This window comes from Crocodylus porosus, unplaced genomic scaffold (assembly GCF_001723895.1).
Source record: "Crocodylus porosus isolate Cpor-Errol unplaced genomic scaffold, CroPor_comp1, whole genome shotgun sequence".
Classification (NCBI taxonomy): Eukaryota; Metazoa; Chordata; order Crocodylia; family Crocodylidae; genus Crocodylus; species Crocodylus porosus.
The window spans coordinates 161,504,041-161,512,827 of NW_017728906.1; the positions used below are offsets into that span (position 1 = coordinate 161,504,041).

General features: G+C 40.0%; 1 protein-coding gene across 1 annotated transcript in view; it reads left to right on the forward strand.

Annotated features, from left to right (window-relative positions):
- The first annotated feature begins 3,976 nt into the window (after positions 1–3,976).
- STARD13 (StAR related lipid transfer domain containing 13) overlaps positions 3,977–8,787 on the forward strand; it is a 520,536-nt gene continuing 515,725 nt past the window's right edge. Inside the window, exon 1 of the mRNA XM_019530086.1 lies at positions 3,977–4,058. The gene's annotated coding sequence lies outside the window, so the exon portion shown is untranslated. The remainder of the gene's footprint in view (positions 4,059–8,787) is intronic.

Genomic DNA, 8,787 nt, shown 5'->3' on the forward strand with positions numbered 1-8,787 from the left:
TCAGGAGAAAGCTATACTCAAGAGAACCAGCAGCAACCTCCAGCAAACCTAAAACGTAACTATTATTTCTTTGCTGCCCATAGAACCAGTCAGTTAACCCAAGCATTTTATTTTCTCTCATCTCCCCACCCAATATTACCAGGGGAGTTGGGATTTCAAGGGGACCATCTACAGGATAAAGTATTATTTGTGGCAAATGCCTGATTGCAAAAGTTGGAGAGAGACAAATAATGGAGACAGCACTAGGGATGATGTAACACATTCTGTTTACTCAATCTATTTTATTCCATGGGCCAAAGGCCGTAGTTCAAAGTACTGGAAGTCTAGAGGTACAAAACTTTAATACGATTCCATTGGAGTATTGACATTGGAATCCAGTCCTAAATTAATTAGTATTTACTTTTATTCCAGTATGGGCAGGTTTGAACCCCCTCTGTGCTAGGAGCTGTAAAACCACATAGAAAGGTTTGTCCCTTGCCTCAAAAAGTGAAGAGCAGAAGGCCTTGGTTGGGCAAACACTTATGTAAGCGTTTAACTTTATTTGCATGAGTCCAAGGTTAAAACAGTCAAAGGACTCCCTGAGCCTAGAGGCCCATTGGGCTCGTGTGGTAGGTGCATACTAGCTTTGATAGCCAATGGCACACAAAGGAGTGATGTGGCATGCATGACATCTGGCCAGCTTTTGTATGAGGAGTCTCACTGAAGTCAAGAGGCTTATTAAGTAAAATCACATGTGCAGAAGTTTTTTCGCTGGACTGGGCCTTCATTTCAAACACTCTGACACTAGAAGCATAAAGACTTGAAGGGAATGAGAAGTTGAAAATTGTATAGGTGAGAAGGTGCATGACTTGCTTAAACTCTCTCTGTCTTTCTTTGTCTTTGCTTAGGTCTAACCACTGACTTTATTGAAAAAAATCTTTCCCTCTTTCATTTTTTTTAAATCCCCCCTACATATTTTTTAAAAACATTTCAGAGAAAAAAACAGAAAAGTAACAGAAATGAAGAGGTTGGAGGGACTGACTAATGAGGAACTAAATATGTAGAGCTTGGCTAAGCAATGGCTAACAGGAGTTGTGATAAGTCCACAAATATTTGCAGGCTGTAAACACCAAGGAGAGAGAGGAATTTTGCATGACACATTCAGGCATAACTAGGGTGAATGCGAGAGGGAAAATATGTGCTGCAGTAGAATAACGGCCTGACAATTAACTGTTTTTTGGACAGAGATATAGTGAGTGCAACAAATCTCCTTCAGTGAACCACCCATCACTGGCAGGTTAGAGGGGCTAGTTAATTTGACAGGTCTGTTTCATCTTTAGTTGCTTCAATTGTCAGATGATTTTTAAGATAGCCCCTTACCATAGGCATGGCTAGCTTTAAGTTAGCTTGGGTTTTGACAGCAGTGTAGTGTAGTTTAACAATATCGAAATCTGTCCAGGTTAGCTGTCATACTAAGGGTCCCAGGCTGGTTTCGCAACTTATCCTGAAGACTGTGCCATAGGCTATATATTTGAGTTAACCAGTTTGAAATGAGTTCAGCTATGTCTAATGAGCCGAAAGCACACCTTTAGATTGCAGTGGGACCATTGGTGGGGAACGATTTTCCTTTTCTGAAATTTCAGAAGTTTTTCCATTCTGCACTGGCATGAAAACAAGAACTGTCAGCGATATTTGTTTGATTGTTTCTTTGGGTTTTGTTTTTGTTTGTTTCTCTTTTTGTGAAAAGAGTGGGGAGTGAACCCCTTCTCCCCTCCGCATAGCATGATTTGATCAGGATATTCGCTTAAAATGTGGAAAACCTAAACTCAAGTTTCTGTCCAGCTTGATTCAGATCAGGTTATTTGCTGTTCCGGGCTGTCTGGTTGTGTGTGTGTGTGTGTGTGTGCGCGCGCGCGCGTGCGTGGGCGCGTGCGTGCGCGTGTGTGTGAGTGACTAGAAATTCCATCCTGAGCCTGAACAACTTTTCCTGTCAAAAGTGTTAATTAAAACTGGGCAGGCAAGGTTTTTTGGGTAAATTATAACTTTAAATTTAATTAAAATTTAAAAATTCAAATGCTAAAATTTAAAATTAAAAAAATTAAAGAATTAAAAATTACATTTTTAATTTAAATTAAAACTGTAAATTTAATTAAAACTGGGAGCGTCTATACATGTATTAATGTGCCATTGCTACTGAGCATTGTTTAGTAACTCTAGTATGCCGGCTACTGCACAGTAGCACAGGTACTCAGTCTTTTGTGATGCTTAATGCGCACTAGACTTGTTCTATTATGCATTACCTCATTAGTGTGGCTGTTGTTGTGATGCTCAAATGCATAGTAGAATTAGTCTACTGTGCATTAAGTGTCTTGTGTAGAGGCTCCCACTGATACATTTCCTAGAAAAGTTTTAGTTTTGCCAAATCAACATTTACTGTTAGGGAGTTGGGAAACATTTTCTTGAAAAATCCCCAGTAAACCTAGCGATAAGTAGTTTGGGAAAGGCATTTTAGAATAACTCAGTACTAAATCACTACACTGTATTGATGAAATTTAGAATTACTGTCAATGTAAGTAAAAGGATAGCTATATATTGGATATCTTTTAAAGATAGGAGTTAAGATAGTATTTTCTGCAAGACTTGACCTTGACCTGCACTTGGTAAGCTTTTGTCAGAGCCAGTTCATTGAATGAGCTACTTTGTGCAAACAGCAATATCTGACCAAACAGCATTGGCAATAAGTAAAGGTTACACTGAACTAATGTAAGAATAAGGAGATGCTAAGACCTCTAGATGTTATTTTTTTCCTTGGAAAGGAATGACTTTAACATTGAGATGCATGCTGTGTCTTCCACTCTCAGCATGTTGTAATTTGTAATACATTTACAAATGTGTAGATATTTGTTCATCATAAAAATAGCTTTATAGTCTATTTTATATGGCTAATTAGTTATACAATATCATTACTACATGTCAAATCTGAATAAATGTGTACACATCTTTCCACCCTATAGGTATAGCTTAGGGAAGGGTTAGCAAGCAGATAAGGCTGAAGCCTGTGATTATATGCCACTAAATATATATAGTTTAGAATTGAGAAACAATTGGGCAAAACATTACCAGGTTAAACTGATGTGGAAACAAATATTAAACTTTAGTAACAAACATACAGTAAAGCTTGATGAAAACATGGCTGGGGAAGGGAGGAATTTAGCCTATGCTGTGGCTGAGTGAAAAGGAACGTGAGAAGGGTGTAACTATGGTGTATTGATGGATCTGCAAGGGACAAAAAACCTGGAGGAGAGTGGTTGGGGAAGAAGGAGGAGAGACTGTGGAGGGAAAAGAAGAAAAAAAAATAAAGACCAAATTTCCTAGTCCAGATGCATAACCAGATGCCCATTTACTTCAGCAGGGCTCCATGCAGCACAAGTTCTCCCCATATACCTGGTCGTGTGTGACTGGGGCCTAAAGTTAAGTTTAGAAAATATAAGTGGGTAAGAACTCAGATTGATAAAGTTAAAGGAGAATAGTGGTGGTGAACAGAAAACCATATTTAAAAATTTATAAAGGTATTAGATAATAAAAGAGAAAGAAAGCAAACAAAACCCGAAAAGCTCTGGCATAACTTCAGAAGAAATTAACTGAAGAATATTATTAAAATTGATTTTTATTTTTGTTCACGAAAGACTATGCCTTTCTGTGTGCGTTGTAAAGATGGCATCACCCTTCATTATATCCCCTCCATTTTTATTACCTATTACCATTGCATGGCTTGGATGTTGAGTTGTACTATGTGGCTGATTGGGACATCCACAGGGAAGGGCTTTGTTATTCTAACACCAAGGTTAATTTGGCACCTCAGTCACAAAGAGCATATGCTGATTGTGACAGGCTCTGAGAGAAGCAGTTTCCCACATGCTCCCCTGGTCTTCCCATTGGTGTGTTCAGTAACAAGGGGCTGGTCCTTGCAAGTCAGCCTGTGTGCCTATGACAGATTATATTTTTATGCAAGAAAACAAAACCAGGTTATCCTATGGACTGCCTTATCTTTAAGGACAGCCTGGAGCCACAGCTGTCAAGTAAGAAGTTTTATGCTTGGGCTTTGAACTGTGGGTGTAATATGAATGCTAATCTCTAAATTCTTTGTTAGTGTGCAACTTTTACAAGAAGTATATGTGATAGAGTATCTGTTTAATAACCTTTTGCTAGCAAACTACTGCAAATTCTTATCAGATAAAACAATTATTGCTTTGAAAAACTTTGCAAATTGTTAGCTGTGTTTGCTATTGTCACCATAAACGCATACTGGAAAGAAGGGTGTGTTTTTAGCGAATGTAATCAGCCTGAATGGAAATGGCTCCAAATTATTTATGCCGTTTGAAAATGTGCTTTATGTGCAGGACCAGTCCTGTGGAGGGAGAATCCCCTGAGAGCTGTAGGCAAATGTCAGGCTGCTCCGTGTGTCTTTGTCATGAGCATCATTTGGTGCTTGCTTGTGTATGAGGAGGGATTAGTTTAAACCCTGCTGTTACAATTGTATGGCACTGCACTCACTTAGGTGAAATATCTGGTGGTATCAGGTGTTGGCAAGCTGGTCAATTAATGATGATTGTGACAAATTGGTTTGAAAAATTATAACTCATTATGATGCAGATTTATAGAAATATTTTTGTAACAAAATTATATAGTATGTTTGCCAGTGCATGAGAAAATTATTCAGTGTAGTTAGAAACAAATTCATACTCAGTCTAAACCTTTCTATGCATGTTTTTTAAATAAATGGGAATTATTAAATGTTTTTCCCTTTGTCTTAGGATATCTTTAGGAGCTGAACACCAGCTCAACTGGATCCAGTTTTGCAGATTCAAGCAAAAAGTCTGGGAATCCAAATTTGTAGAGTTTTCAGTTTCCTACTCCGCAGTAAGCTGGGCAGGAGGCAATTTGATTTTAAAACGTTCCTTTATACATTATGTTGCATGGGAAATGCTATTGTGCTCGAATTTTTCTTAGTTTACTCGTTCCTTGATAAAAGCTAAAATTTATACTATTAAAAAGGTTTGTTTACAATCTTTCTTCAGGGAAGCTTGCTATGTTAGTCTACTCCAAATGGGTCCTAACACCAGCCCAATTAATTTAAAAACTTTTACAATAAAATATGTTTCTGATGTCCCCATTCCCTCATTCCTCTTGGAGTATAATGCACCTACTTAGGCTCTCTTTTCCAGAATATTCTTCAGAGGCTAATTCAGAGGTGGCATATGAAGGAGACTGAAGTGACATAATATCAATAAGTGAGTGTGAGTCTAAGTGAATCTGAATCTAAACTAGTGTCACTTCCATGCTGAGGTGTCTGGAAGAAGGCATCATTCACTGCTTACTCTCTACTTCAACTTATCTTTGACTTTGACCGGCAGCATTTATTAGTGATAGTCATGACTCCCTTCCTGTTCATTTCTACCTCTTGATGGTCACTGAAGCATTAACAGTATTATCTATTTGTATAAAAGAGAAATATAAGTGGGCTGTTTTGGGCTTTTTTTCTCATGAGGCTGAAGATGGTGCTTACATGCAAACAATCTTGCAGGGGGTACTGAAGAATGAAAAAGCAGCACATTCATTGCAGGCAGACAATTGCTTCACCACTGCTCTGAAATAAAGAGTCACTTTCAATTGGAAGGAGTCTTTTAATCTAAAATTTATAAAATCTGTGTATTTTATAAACAAATAGGTATTTATAATTAACACATCACAATACATTTGTTTTAATACTGTTAAAATCAAGTAAGATTTAATCATTTTCCCTGCCTTCTACAGTAATAAACTAAGGTAAACAAACACCTAAATAATGGACCATATGTTGACATACTTTCATGTGCATGTCTTTTAAATGTCAATAGTCATGAAGTCCATACATTCAGGGGTTTCTATAATTCATATGTTGTAGAATGTTTCCTGTTTGCGAGACTATTCAGTCTAGTTCTTGTGATCGCTGAAATTGACAGCATTTGTTTCCTCTGCATATTTACAGCGGGTCAGATTCTTGCTTGCATAACTCTAAATAAAGGATAAGTCTTTTGAAGCCAATGGAATTACTCTAGATTTGATCCTGTGTAACTCAGAAAGGAATTTGAGCAATATTTTCAGATGGCGTGTGCGCCAAGATAGACTATTTGAAGCAGTGAACAAAATAGAACTACAATTATAAACCTTACAAAGAAGACTGCAAGTTAACTACAGGCCTGATGTTTGATTTTCTAGTTAGAACATCTTTCAAAGGAAAATACTATATTAAAAAGCACAATCAGAAATCTCCTTAGAAAATGTTATTTCTGATCTTTCTTCCCCTCCAAATTTCACGTATGACTCTGCAAACCAGTGCTAGCAACAGTGTCTGTTTAGGTATTCATGGGTATGTCTAGGTGTTCGTTAATGCGCTGTAATTACAGTGCATCAAATTTAGTACCTGTAATTACAGATATAACTTAATGCACCATAATAGATGCTACTACTTCCAATTTACAATGGAGATAACAGAAGTCCAGAACGATCACTTACCTTATGCCACAGTGGAGGTAGTGTACGTTAGTGCAGATAAACAGTTTTTGTGACACTAATGTACAGTTGATTAATTTTACTGCACATTAGTGCATTTACACAGTTTTTCCAGCCATGTTAATGTGCAGTAGAATTAGTCTACTGCAACATTAGCATCTCGTGTAGATGTGCCCCTTACCACATAAATTATATAGCATATACCTAGCTGTATTTTTGTCTTCCTGTTTGCCAGGACTGACTAAGGATTTTGTTTTGGCTTTTTATGTGGGTGAGAAAGTAAGTCTAATGTTTTACTCTGTGAACATGGGGATTCATGATTTTCTAATCCAATCTGGGAGTGATTTCCAGATTCATGGGCCAATTAAAATGAAATTGCTGTTTCCTACACACAGGGTGTGTCTACATGTTCATTAATGTGCAGTAGTTAATGCACATTTAATTTAGTATGGGCTTAACAAAGTACTAAATAAATGCACAGTAACTCATTCTACTGTGCAGTAGCGCCAGTGCACACTTTTTTTGTCAGGCTTACTGAGTGGTAGCCTAATAGCATTGCACAATAGCATATTAACATGGTTTCTGACCAGTATGCTACTGCACAGTGTTTTTAGACTACTGTACAGTAAGTGTGTAAGTGTACTCACAGTCTCCCTCTTCATGGACAGAGGGCATCTGTCTTATAAAATAATCATATTAGATCTTGTGCTGGAAGGATTTAACATAATTATTTTGCAGTATGGTTGGGATTTTGATTTCCCTGCTCCTGCATATTATAACAGTTATGCCCTGGTCTACAGATTACAGGGACTATCAATGCACATATCTGAGAACTCTGTCCTTCCCTGTATTGCTTGCTTCAGAAAACACCCCAGCACCTTCTTAGCTGAAGAGGTTTCATAGTTTCATAGTTCGTAGGGTCAGAAAGGACCTGAGCAGATCATCAAGTCCAACCCCCTGCTATGGCAGGAAAGAATACTGGGGTCAAACCCCCAGTAAGGTGTACATCCAGCCTCCTCTTAAAGATACCCAGGGTAGGAGCCAGCACCACTTCTCTTGGAAGTTGGTTCCAGATCCTAGCCGCCCTGACAGTGAAGTAGCGCTTCCTGATATCTAGCCTAAATCTACCCTCTGCCAGCTTGTGACCGTTATTTCTAGTCACTCCTGGTAGTGCTTGGGGGAACAGGGACTCCCCCAGTGCCTGCTGGTCCCCTCTGACTAGTTTGTAAACAGCCACTAGATCCCCCCTCAGCCTTCTCTTGTGGAGGCTGAACAGGTTCAGGTCCCTTAGCCTCTCTTCGTAGGGCCTGCCATGCTGCCCCCGAACATGCGAGTGGCCCACCTCTGGACCCTCTCCATGTTGCCCACATCCCTCCTGAAGTGCGATGCCCAGAACTGGACCCAGTACTCCAACTGCAGCCTGACCAGTGGCGCATAGAAGGGGAGGATCACCTCCTTGGACCTGCTTGACAAACATCTGTGAATGCATGACACGGTACGGTTGGCCTTCCTGACTGCGTCCCCACATTGACGGCCCATGTTCATTTTGGCATCAGTAATGACTCCAAGATCCTTCTCTGCCTCTGCACTGATGAGAAGGGAGTTCCCTTGCCTGTAGGTATGCTGCTGGTTCTTCCTCCCCAGGTGCAGTACCTTGCGCTTGTCAATGTTGAAACCCATCCTGTTCTCATCTGCCTACCCCTGTAACCTGTCTAGGTCCAATTTCAGCCTATTCCTCCCTTCTAGCGTGCCCGCTTCTCCCCACATCTTAGTGTCATCTGTGAATTTGAACAGGGTACTTTTTACTCCCTCGTCAAAGTGGCTGATAAAGATGTTGAATAGTGCGGGCCCGAGAACCGAGCCCTGCAGAACCCCACTGCCCACATCCCTCCAGATTGAATAAGACCTATCCACCACCACTTTCTGGGTGCGGTCCTCCAGCCAGTTGGCAACCCATTTGAGTGTGTAGGTGTCGATGCCACAGTCCCATAGTTTTTTAATGAGAATGGGGTGAGAGACAGTGTTGAAGGCCTTCCTAACGTCCAGAAAGACTATGTCTACCATGACACCTTGTGAGGGAGCGGGCGCTAAGGGCGGCCGTGAAACTCCCTAGCGCCACTCACTGTCACGTTAGGGTGAACGTAGCACCCTCAGAATCTCGCCCGCCACGACTTTGATGTCTAATATATATAGAATGGAGGCTGCCTGTTTCCCTGGTGGACGGTACGGATGTTCCTATTCCTGCTCCTCCAATGG